This window comes from Eriocheir sinensis, chromosome 40, assembly GCF_024679095.1.
Source record: "Eriocheir sinensis breed Jianghai 21 chromosome 40, ASM2467909v1, whole genome shotgun sequence".
Taxonomy (NCBI): Eukaryota; Metazoa; Arthropoda; class Malacostraca; order Decapoda; family Varunidae; genus Eriocheir; species Eriocheir sinensis.
Window position 1 is genome coordinate 16,460,298 of NC_066548.1, and position 10,244 is coordinate 16,470,541.

The 10,244-nt window shown below is 39.6% G+C and overlaps 1 long non-coding RNA gene across 1 annotated transcript; it reads left to right on the forward strand.

The window, feature by feature from the left end:
* Positions 1-649: 649 nt before the first annotated feature.
* On the forward strand, positions 650-1,146 carry LOC127009414 (uncharacterized). The gene is made up of 3 exons (XR_007761982.1): positions 650-804; positions 847-930; positions 1,099-1,146. It is a non-coding gene; the product is annotated as an uncharacterized LOC127009414 (long non-coding RNA).
* The last annotated feature ends 9,098 nt before the right edge of the window (positions 1,147-10,244 follow it).

Genomic DNA, 10,244 nt, shown 5'->3' on the forward strand with positions numbered 1-10,244 from the left:
TCATCCGATCAGTTTGGGCAACTGATCCGATTCCGATCACCCGATCATTTTTTAAGTATGTACTGCTGTTCCGATCACCATTCCGATCATCCGATCATTGAAACTTATTATAATTACTATTATTTTTTAAAATAATAATTACAAGAAACACCTATTATAGGCGTTCTTTAAGTAATAATTTCAAATAAGTAATAACTTAAATATCTGCTGATAAATATTCTTATTTTTCCTCTTTCTTTTGGTATATAGGACATTGTATAGAAGAAATGTTATCTTAACTTCTTATTTTATGCATTTATATAAGTCTTATATACCTCATTTATCACATTTACCGACATACAAGGGGTGTAGGGTACTTTATTTATCACATTTACCGACATACAAGGGGTGTAGGGTACTTTATTTATCACATTTACCGACATACAAGGGGTGTAGGGTACTTTATTTATCACATTTACCGACATACAAGGGGTGTAGGGTACCTTATTTATCACATTTACCGACATACAAGGGGTGTAGGGTACCTCATTAATCACATTTACCGAGCTACAAGAGGTGCAGGTTATCTCATTTGTCACATTTACCGACTTATAAGTGGTGTAGGTTATCTCATTTACTGACATACAAGGGGTTCAGGTTATCTCATTTATCACATTTACTGACATACAAGGGGTTCAGGTTATCTCATCGATCACATTTACCGCCATACAAGGGGTGTAGGTTATCTCATTTATCACATTTACCGACATACAAGGGGTGCAGGTTATCTCATTTATCACATTTACCGACATACAAGGGGTGTAGGTTATCTCATTTATCACATTTACCGACATACAAGGAGTGTAGGTTATCTCATTTATCACATTTACCGACATACAAGGGGTGCAGGTTATCTCATTTATCACATTTACCGACATACAAGGGGTGCAGGTTATCTCATTTATCACATTTACCGACATACAAGGGGTGTAGGTTATCTCATTTATCACATTTACCGACATACAAGGGGTTCAGGTTATCTCATCGATCACATTTACCGACATACAAGGGGTGTAGGTCATCTCATTTATCACATTTACCGACATACAAGGTGAGCAGGTTATCTCATTTATCACATTTACCGACATACAAGGGGTGTAGGTCATCTCATTTATCACATTTACCGACATACAAGGTGAGCAGGTTATCTCATTTATCACATTTACCGACATACAAGGGGTGTAGGTTATCTCATTTATCACATTTACTGACATACAAGGGGTGTAGGTCATCTCATTTATCACATTTACTGACATACAAGGGGTGTAGGTTATCTCATTTATCACATTTACCGACATACAAGGGGTGTAGGTTATCTCATTTATCACATTTACTGACATACAAGGGGTGTAGGTTATCTCATTTATCACATTTACCGACATACAAGGGGTGTAGGTTATCTCATTTATCACATTTACCGACATACAAGGGGTGGAGGTTATCTCATTTATCACATTTACCGACATACAAGGGGTGTAGGTTATCTCATTTATCACATTTACTGACATACAAGGGGTGTAGGTTATCTCATTTATCACATTTACCGACATACAAGGGGTGCAGGTTATCTCATTTATCACATTTACCGACATACAAGGGGTGCAGGTTATCTCATTTATCACATTTACCGACATACAAGGGGTGCAGGTTATCTCATTTATCACATTTACCGACATACAAGGTGAGCAGGTTATCTCATTTATCACATTTACCGACATACAAGGTGAGCAGGTTATCTCATTTATCACATTTACCGACATACAAGGGGTGTAGGTTATCTCATTTATCACATTTACCGACATACAAGGGGTGCAGGTTATCTCATTTATCACATTTACTGACATACAAGGTGAGCAGGTTATCTCATTTATCACATTTACCGACATACAAGGGGTGTAGGTTATCTCATTTTTCACATTTACCGACATACAAGGGGTGTAGGTTATCTCATTTATCACATTTACCGACATACAAGGTGAGCAGGTTATCTCATTTATCTCATTTACCGACATACAAGGTGAGCAGGTTATCTCATTTATCACATTTACCGACATACAAGGTGAGCAGGTTATCTCATTTATCACATTTACCGACATACAAGGTGAGCAGGTTATCTCATTTATCACATTTACCGACATACAAGGTGAGCAGGTTATCTCATTTATCACATTTACCGACATGCCTCATTTACCTCATTTACTGACATACAAAGGGTGCAGGAAGAAACTTTCATATTTCAAGCAATTTTCAAATTAAAAACATACGTCAACATTTACTTTTAAAAAGATTAAAAAAAAACTCAGGTAAGACATATCGCGATAGGCAGTCGACAAAGACATATGGTACTGTGTCGCAAATCATCCACCCTTTGTTTGTAAACAAATCCCACGCATGCGCAGATTGGATGTCTTAGGATACGTGGATGGCAGATGACACCACACCGTTTAGGACACGTAGCAATGAATTTAAGTTGGATAAGTTCAGGTTCAACAAAGACATAGGCAAGAATTGGTTTACCAACAGTGGGGGATGAGTGGAACAGACGTAGAAGTCATGTGGTGAGCGCCAACACGATAGATACATTCAAGAAGAGGTTAAATAAGTATGTGGCGTATGGTATGTGGGTATGGGGCGTTAGTTTGGTGCCGTGGTCTGAGCGGCATGTTGCGCTGTCTCGCGAGACCTCCTTCCTCCTCCTCCTCTTGTTGCGGGGGCCGGGAGGCATTTTTCCCAACTGTATACTGGCTCGTCAAGGGAGGCACAACCAGCCAATCACCGTGCGTCTTACTCATGACGTCATGAGTCACCACAGCCAATCAGCATTATTAGAAGTGAATTGGCAAAATTAGGCAAATGCTTGCATGTAACTGCAAGAAGTGAGATTGTTTGACATTCAATGACTCAATTTTATTGTAACACATCATTCTGACCAAGTAAAGCAATGATGCATGTTTTTGCTGCCATTAAATCAATTCATTACTTTCGTCTCCCCCCCACCCCCCCTCAAATCTTATTTTATATAAGTAGTACTAGCATGAATACTGAATGGGCAACTGTAGCATAATATTAAGTCAAATTTATATTTGCATTTTTAAAAAGAATGTTGTGAATACAATGCATAGATGTAGTTGTGTAACCCTGTTGGGGTTCTCTCTTTTCCCGCCACTTAATTCAAGCCTACGACAAAATCATTGTTAAAGCTTAAATTAAGGATTCCTATTAAACAACAATGGTAAGTGCAAGGAATGTCAATTAAGTTAAACTTCAAACTCCAAAGGGATCATAGAAAATGACCAAACGAGTAAAGCGGTGTGATAATGATCATTATTGTGACTTCAAATGTTTTATATCAGCCACAGTATACACAGCAAAATTGCTGTGAACTCTTATATATAAAAACACTTTATTAATGTTCTATTGAAGGATCAAATATTAAAAAAAAGTCAAGTTGCAACGTAGCCTAGCACAGTGTGGTCAGATAAATGGTGGATCTATGTGACTGTTTCTTGTACCACATAAATGACTTTGTATTGCCCATGTTATTTGCTTATTATGTAATTTAATTGCTACCTGTTCTCAGTTATGTAGCAAGAGTGCAACTTCGCAATTGTTTTTTCAAAGAAGTTTGATAAAAATTAACAACATTTCAGCATGCAGAATATTATTACTTATGTTGATAAAAATTAACAACATTTCAGCATGCAGAATATTATTACTTATGTTGATAAAAATTAACATTTCAGCATGCAGAATATTATTACTTATGTTGATAAAAATTAACAACATTTCAGCATGCAGAATATTATTACTTATGTTGAACTTATCTAAATAAATGTTTTTTATGGTTTCGTGACATTTTTAGTGCCTTAAATTTTAAAATTTTACGCCATTTCGACAGTGAAGAGCAGCATGCAATTAGCTAGGTAAGTATGCTGCCAGTAATTACATGTTAGTATTTGTTGATTCCAGCCATTTATAAAATGTGCGTAAGTTAGTTTCAAGAGGCATTCCATAATATTATGCTATAGTTGCCCATTCAGTATTCACGCTAGTACTACTTCTCATAGAAAATAAGATTTGAGGGGGAGGGAGACGAAAGTAATGAATTGATATCATGGCAACAAAAACATGCATCATTGCTTTACTTGGTCAGAATGATGTGTTACAATAAAATTGAGTTATTGAATGTCAAACAATCTCACTTCTTGCAGTTACATGCAAGCATTTGCCTAATTTTGCCAATTCACTTCTCCTAATAATGCTGATTGGCTGTGGTGACTCATGACGTCATGAGTAAGACGCACGGTGATTGGTGGGTTGTGCCTCCCTTGACGAGCCAGTATACAGTTGGGAAAAATGTGGCCGGGAGCCTGACGGGTGGGTGGGGGGGGACGAGGGAAGGCAAAGGCCTCCCCCCCGGTTAAGAAGGTGACGCTTATTGGAGTAACTATTTAGCAACGTGTATAAAAATAATTGTAAGAACTCCGCAGCCACTTGTTGCCGTGACAACACTGACCACTTTTTTATTGTGATCGGTGATCGGAAGTTAGTTTGTGAGGTTCTGATTTCTATAGTCCGATTACCTTTTACAAAGATGATCCAATCTTTGCATTCCGATCACCAAGTGCTGTTCCGATCAGATTGGAAGATCGGACTGATGATCGGAAGTGCCCAGCTCTGGTTATTACACTATAATAACATTGAAGGTCAAATAAGCCAGAGCCAACAATGAACCAAAAATATCAGATGATATTCAATGTGGATGTCAATAGCTGGCCTGTGTGAAAGAGAGGGAGGGGGACAAGAGGGGGAGGGATGGAGCAAGCGAGTGAGAGAGAGAGGGGGGGAGAGAGAGGGAGCGAGCTAGGGATGGAGAGAGGGGGGAGGGAGCGAGCTATACTCCGGCTCAACTAAACGTGCGGTTGTGGGCGGGTTCAACGTACGGGATCCCTTGTACAGCGTAGCCGCGCGTCTCCTAGCCATTGATGTAGAAATGTTCTTATATAAGTAAAACCATGGCAAATATGATCAGCAAATATGCATACACACTTATCTTAGTATAATAACATATGAAAGAACAGTTAAATTATTATGGATAAAATATTTATAAGCATATAAAGAAATGTGGCATAAATATTTTTGGTTGCTAAAAAAAAAATGCTATACTTATTGTTGAGTTTCCCTTACGTTTTGAGATGGGCAAGTAGTTTCACAATTATATTTAGATTATATCGTGAAGGACTGTACGTTAAAATAAGCTGACATAGGTATGAAAAAAAATACATTCAAATCCTTGTAACGGTAACGTACACTCCTGGCCATCACCCAGACACTCCCAGCATCCACACAGGTGGAGAGATTTTTTGTTTGTATAATTTCCCACAATTTCTGTATTAGAACATATAATAAATCAGGTTGAATAAACGAGAGAGAGAGAGAGAGAGAGAGAGAGAGAGAGAGAGAGAGAGAGAGAGAGAGAGGCAACCAACGTGGAGTAAAAAATGTGTCAACACTGTACTTCCGCTTATTCCCTAGAGACCTACGTCACAGCCGCACGTTTGGGTGAGCTAGAGTATAGTAAGGAAGAGCGGGAGGAGGGACAGAGATAATCATGGTATACTATTATACCTATATATTGATATTTACATATTAAGATGTATTTGCTTTATCTGAACAATATTGTTTTATTTTCAAGGAGTCATTATAGACATTTCATAAAGGAAAAATGCGTGTTTCCTGTGTTACAAAAGTTCCTACACGTTCTGTGTACCTGAATAACTTGTGATAAAACACTGACTATCACTTTATTGTTTAGTGCACATATTATGTGTTCAGTGTCAGAAAAGGAGTGCAAAATTACTTTTAATCTTTATTTATTCCTTCAGGAGCCAGAAATATATGTTTTTGATAGTTTGATTTTTTAAAAACTTCCCTCAGTGTCCGAGGTCGCCTCAGCAACGTCTGAAGCCATCCTCAAATGCGGCCACTCCCAGTTAAAGGGAAAGAGAATAAGTGCACGAAGTCACCTCACACCTGTCCGAAGTGACCGCCGATCTATTATGACTTTGGACACCATTATATACGTGATTTAACAAGCATAGACCTGGAATTTTTTCAGCTTGACCACCATATACCTACGTTCTTAAGCCATACTTTCACGTAAAAAAAAAAATCTTTTTAAGGCATACTATACTGAGTTACTGCTTAGAACAGATCAAAATCGTCCGAAGCCACCCCACTGTATGGTACACATGCACACTCGGGGAATTCACAGCAGGAAAAACATTAATTTGCCTGGTTTAGTTCTAGTTTGCCCACTTGTGATGTTTGTGAGTGGTGAGTGAACTATAGAAACAGTAGGCAAGTTGAACCTTTCTGCGAGCTATTTAGCGCCTGCGGTGGCGGGTGCACAACAGGCATTGAAAAGTCAATCATTTAGTGATTTCCAGAGAAAATACTATTTCTATGATATTCAGCATCATATTTTGTCCAGAAACAAGCAGTCAGCATCTCAAATTAGTAGGCTACCCTCTTGTGATTAATACCCAAAATGCATAATAATAATAGTAATTCCTTCACAATGCTTCATTATTACAAATAGTGGCTTGGAGTGGTGCCCCCTAAGATTACCCTAAACAAATAAGCCCTCACAAGCCAGCAGAGGCCCAATGGACATACTTCTGGACTTTAACTGAAGGCTTCCCCTCCCCAAAACCCCCTTTGTTTTAATCGGAGAAACCTAATATCACTTCCTTATCTTAATTCAACCAAACCTAACCTCCTCCTAATGGGAGTGATATGGGTAGACAAAGACCAGAAGAAAACATCTGAATTAACTTACCTAGCTGTTTGGCAGGGTTACTCTGCAGCAGCTGGATGAGGTCTGGCGGTGGGACGAGCAGGGAAAGGGTGATGGCACCAGCGGGGCGGGGTGAGACGAGCAGGGAGAGGGTGATGGCACCAGCGGGGCGGGGCTCGGCTCACCCCGGCAAGAAACTTCGACAGGGCTGGAGAGGGTGATGGCACCAGCAGGGCGGGGCTCGGCTCACCCCGGCAAGAAACTTCGTCAGGGCTGGAAAGGGTGATGGCACCAGCGGGGCGGGGTGAGACGAGCAGGGAGAGGGTGATGGCACCAGCGGGGCGGGGCTCGGCTCAACCCTGCAAGAAACTTCGACAGGGCTGGAGAGGGTGATGGCACCAGCGGGGCGGGGCGGGGTGAGACAAGCAGGGAGAGGGTGATGGCACCAGCGGGGCGGGGCTCGGCTCACCCCGGGGAACAGTTGTCCAAAACGCCAAATTCCCAGCCAAAAACCTACGGATTTGAAAACATGGGTTTCGCACAACTGTTATATGTTTTATTATCATTATTATCATTATCATTATTAGTATTAGTATTATAATTATTAGTATTATTAGTAGTAGTGGAATAATCATCATCATCATTATTATCACATTATCATTATTATTGTTTTTATTTAACCCCAGCAGCGCAGGCGGCGAACATCATATGCCGCAGTGTTGTACCTTTCACCAGCGCTGGCGGCATACGCTGCGATATTTCGCCCTCTCCAGCAAATTTCCAGGACTTTTCTGCCCTCCTATTTGGAGTTGGTGTCACTCCCATATGTCAGAGGAATAATTGCCTGGCTCGGGAATAGCTCATCTGTGTACCTAGCTGCCCTGGTGTCACATGCTCAAAGTGTCACGCAAAAAACAGTTGGAAACTACGTAAATTTTTGCAAATACATATTTTTACCTATACTTGGTTTGGTGGAACTGACAACTTAAGCTATTCCCCAATGCAGTTTTGATACAAAGAGATGGCATATCAACATCATATATGAGAAAATTCAGGGAATAGGCTATTTAGTAAAAGCTACCACCTCACTGCCATGAGCCAATTGTACAAAGATGTATCTGTCCACCTCTACTTACTAGTGTCATTACTACATGAGATATCAGATTATGTTCCTGATACACAGATTTGGCATATCTAAGTGATTTATGGGAATTTTTTTACAATTAGAAGTGTGTACTTACAACTAAGACACCATATCTCATTTATCACATTTACCGACATACAAGGGGTGCATGTTATCTCATTTATCACATTTACCAACATACAAGGGGTGCAGGTTATCTCATTTATCACATTTACAGACATACAAGGGGTGTAGGTTATCTCATTTATCACATTTACCGACATACAAGGGGTGTAGGTTATCTCATTTATCACATTTACCGACATACAAGGGGTGCAGGTTATCTCATTTATCACATTTACCGACATACCTCCTTTACCTCATTTACTGACATACAAAGTGTGCAGGAAGAAACTTTCATATTTCAAGCAATTTTCAAATTAAAAACATACGTCAACATTTACTTAAAAAAAAAAAAAAAAAAAAACTCAGGTGGAACATACCGCGATAGGCAGTCGACAAAGACACGGTACTGTGTTGCAATTCATCCACTCTTTGTTTGTAAACAAATCCCGCGGATGCGTAGATTGGATGAGATGTCTTAGGATACGTGGATGGCAGATGACACCACACCGGGTATGCAGCCCACACCACACTGTCATGGCGTCGTGTATCAAGTCCCGCCAAGCAAATAAAGCGACTTTGCGCCTGCGCGTCTCGTTCACGATACCTTACCAAGATTAAATAAATTAACAATCCATAATTATCGCTTAGCTTTATAAATAAAGACGCTTATTGACGTAACTATTTAGCAACGTGTATAAAAATAATTGTAAGAACTCCGCAGCCACTTGTTGGCGTGACAACGTTGACCACTTTCTTTTTTGTGATTGGTGATCGGAAGTTAGTTTGTGAAGTTCCGATTTCCACAGTCCGATTACCTTTCACAAAGTTGATCCAGTCTTTGCATTCCGATCGCCAAGTGCTGTTCCGATCAGATCGGAAGATCGGACGATCGGACTGATGATCGGAAGTGCCCAGCTCTGATATATATATATATATATATATATATATATATATATATATATATATATATATATATATATATATATATATATATATATATATATATACAGTTGTCCCTCAGATAGTACGGTTTTGGTTTTATACGGATTGTCATAGAAGATTTTATCTTGGATTTTTAAATTTTCCGCTCGTTGCACCAATTAGCCATGGTGTGAGACAACACTGTTCTACCAGACTGCCTCCCATGCACATCCCCTCAGTCCATGTGTGTGCACAACATCAGGAACACTTCTGCCAGATTGAAACCAATGCGTTTTCCCTAAGCCCGTGTGTGTGGAAAACCTCAGCTACGCTTCTCCATTACCATATAACATAACATGGGACCCAAGAGACAAGCCAAAACACCTGCTGAATGCACCCCAAAGCATTCAAGAGAGGTATTCACCTTGCAGAAGAATTCAGATTAAGGAGAAGTTACATTTTGGTATGACTTACGTTACGGTTGGGAGAGCATACCAAGTGAATCCGGGTCCTGCCTGGCTCAGCTTCTACTCGCCGGCCAAAGTTGGCAGTTATGCATTTTCTGCTGTTATGTTACCACGCTGGGCAACGGAGCAAACCTGGCAGCACTCCCTGATTAATTGATACTTTATTGTTGCAAGGGTCAGCGAGCGAGCCTTGTCATACACTCACTCTCAATTACTCTCTACCATAGTTTCTATTGCTCTCTAAATCATACTTGAAATAAGATACAAAATGGTAATTGTGGAGATTGACTCCGCGCCTCCAAAATACGACATTACGCCTCCATATTATATAGTTATTGGACGCATATTTAAACGACTCCAACCGAACTTTAAATGACCTGACCTCTAACGAGGGGGCTTCGCACCCTCTCGACACTGCACTGTGACTGCAGCAGAAAATGCATATCTGGCAACTTGGGCCCGCAGGTAACAGCTGAGCCAGGCGGGACCCGGATCCCGTAGGAGTGCCCAGTAGTATTTCCAGGGGGGGCACTAGTTTTATATGGATTTTTGAATAGTACGGGGGTCCTGGGTCCCTAACCCCCGTAGTATTTGAGGGACGACTGTATATATATATATATATATATATATATATATATATATATATATATATATATATATATATATATATATATATATATATATATATATATATATATATATATATATGTATATATATATATATATATATATATATATATATATATAAATATATATATATATATATATA